This window comes from Leucopleurus acutus (assembly GCF_964270905.1).
Source record: "Leucopleurus acutus genome assembly, chromosome: 7".
In the NCBI taxonomy this organism is placed as follows: Eukaryota; Metazoa; Chordata; class Mammalia; order Artiodactyla; family Delphinidae; genus Leucopleurus; species Leucopleurus acutus.
In genome coordinates this window covers 38674167-38677063 of record NC_139150.1, presented here as the reverse complement: position 1 = coordinate 38677063, position 2897 = coordinate 38674167, and the positions used below count along the sequence as shown (strand labels likewise).

Sequence of the window (2897 nt, the reverse complement as noted above, 5' to 3'; positions counted from 1 at the left end):
AGGCTGGGCTTCTCTAATCTCCAGTTTTGGAGATTGATTTTAGCTGTTAAATAGGAAGCTTAAACTCAACATGAACAAAACAGAACCCTTGTTTTTGTTTTTGTTTTCCTTTCAGTTTTATTGAGATATAAATGACATACAGCACTAAGTTTAAGGTGTACAGCATAATGATTTGACTTACATACATCATGAAATCATTACCACAATAAGTTTAGTGAACATCCATCATCACATATAGATTCAAAATAAAAAGTATTTTTTCCTTGTGATGAGAACTCTTAGGATTTACTTTCCTAACAATTTTCATACATATAGCAGTCTTAATTATATTAATCATGTTGTATATTACATCCCTAGTATTTACTTATTTTATAACTGGAAGTTTGTATCTTTTGACCACTTTTATTCAATTCTGCCTCCTTCCACCTCCACCTTGGGTAACCACAAAATCTGATCTCCTTTTCTGAGTTTGTTTGTTTTTGAAGTATAATTGACCTGCAACAGTATGTTAGTTTCACATAGTGAAACATAGTGTTTCAGTATTTCTGTGTGTTACAAAATGATCACCACTATACTAGTTACTGTCACCAAACAAAGATATTACATTATTACTGACTATATTCTCTACACTATACACATCCCCATGACTCATTTATTTTTGTAATTGGAATTTTGTACCTCTTAATCTCCCTCACCTATTTTGCTCATCCCCCACCCTCCTTCCCTCTGACAATCTATTCTCTGTATCTATGACTCTGTTTCTGTTTTGTTATGTTTGTTCATTTGTTGGTTTTTTAGAATCCACACATAATAGAAATCATACATTATGTCTTTTTGTCTTTCTCTGTGACTTATTTCACTTTGCACAATACACTCTGGGTCCATCCATGTTGTTGCAAATGGCAGAATTTCATTCTTTTTTTATGTCTGAGTAATATTCCATTGTGTATATATATGTGTGTATATATATATATATATATTTATATACACACACCACATCTTTAGTCATTCATCTGTTGATGGGCACTTGGGTTGCTTCGGTATCTTGCCTGTTATAAATAGTGCCGCTGTGAACATTGGTGTGTATGTATCCTTTCAAATTAGTGCTTTCATTTTTTCCAGATATATACCCAGGAGTGAGATTTCTGGATCATGTGGTAGTTCTGTTTCTAGTTTTTTGAGGAACCTCCATACTGTTTTCTATAGTGGCCTCACCAATTTACATTCCCACCAACAGTGCATGAGGTTTCCTTTTTCTTTCTTTTTTTCACATCCTTGCAAACACTTGTCATTTGTTGTCTTTTTTTTTTCAAAAATTTCAATGTTTATTTACACATTACATATCAAAAAGTTTGAAAAAAAAAGTTTCAACAGGAAGTTAGCAAATTCTCATAGATCTGCCTGTTTCTAGCACTTGGGGGAGATGGGAGTCTTGTAGTTCTTAGAGACTGGAATCCTGATGGCAGAACTTCAAACGTTCTCATCACTTGCCAAGGAAGTGCCATACTTGATCTTCTTCATTACTTCCTTTATTCAGTGAAAATGACACCGATTCAACTAATGATCTAGCTTCCTCTTGAGAGCAGTGGAAAGGGCTATCACATACCTGCATGTTTGTCCAATTTATAGCCCCTCCATCACACTTCTCCATAAGCAATGCTTTGCAATATTCATGAGTAGATTTAATAACTTTAAGAGCAAAAGCCTTGTTCTTGAAGTCTCCATTAAAAGCAAACTGGTTGGGCTTCCCTGGTGACGCAGTGGTTGAGAGTCCGCCTGCCGATGCAGGGGACACGGGTTCGTGCCCCGGTCCGGGAGGATCCCACATGCCGCGGAGCGGCTGGGCCCGTGAGCCATGGCCGCTGAGCCTGCGCGTCCGGAGCCTGTGCTCTGCAACGGGAGAGGCCACGACAGTGAGAGGCCCGCATACCACAAAAAAAAAAATAAAAGCAAACTGGTTTTCCAGTTTTCCCTCTGGTATCTTATAAAATCTAAACCAATTAAGCATAGCTTCTAAGTAACCAGGTTTGTACTTCTTAACATCTTCAATATCATGAAACTTTGAGGCTTCAGGATTATTCACATTGATAGCAATTAATTTCCAATCTGTTTCATCCTGATCAGTAAGAGCCAGAATTCCAGGGATCTTCACATGAACAACATCTCCACGAGAAAGAACCTTTGAGCTTATCTCACAAATAGCAATAGGATTATTATCTCCACAGCAGTCTGTGCTCTTATCTTTTCGATGGGGATCTTCCCAAGTCTGAGGGAGGGCACCATCATTCCATATATAACCCTTGTGAGGAAAGATATTTGCACATAGGGAAGCTTGCCATCCTTTACATCTTGTTTAATGGGATTCAATGACTCCTCTGTGGCAATCTCCATTTTAGCATTTGTCCACGGAGGTACTTCTACAACCATATTAAACAAATTCTCATATTCATCATTTCGTGCTCTCTTTGTAGGAATGCCATTTTCCTCTTCAGAGGAATATCATGAAAGGGGATATGTAGTGACCAGCTACATTCTTGAAAAAGAGGTGGTAACCGGGAGAGTGGGGCTGGCCGTGCTCCTCCGTGCGGTACAGGGCCATGGCGCAGCACGGCCGGGGCCCTGAGCTCGCTCCCTGTGGCAGGTGGGCGGCGGTGGCGGCGGCGGCGGTGGCAGTGGGGGCGCCAACGCGCCAGGCCCAGCTGGTCTGTTTGATAATAACTATTCTTACACGTGTGAGGTGATATCTCATTGTGGTTTTGATTTGTATTTCCCTGATGATTAGTGATGTTAAGCATCTTTTCATGTGCCTGTTGGCCATTTTCTTTGGAAAAATATCAGTTCAGTTCCTCTGCCCATTTTTTAATTGGATTGTTTGTTTTTTTGATATTAAGTTATAT

The 2897-nt window shown here is 39.3% G+C and overlaps 1 pseudogene across 1 annotated transcript; it reads right to left on the bottom strand.

The window, feature by feature from the left end:
* Nucleotides 1-1351: 1351 nt before the first annotated feature.
* LOC309964394 (inorganic pyrophosphatase 2, mitochondrial-like) lies at nt 1352-2599 on the bottom strand (annotated as a pseudogene). The gene is made up of 2 exons: nt 1955-2599; nt 1352-1735 (listed from the first exon to the last, which is right to left on the bottom strand). The product of its transcript is annotated as an inorganic pyrophosphatase 2, mitochondrial-like (transcript).
* Between the last annotated feature and the right edge of the window lie 298 nt (nt 2600-2897).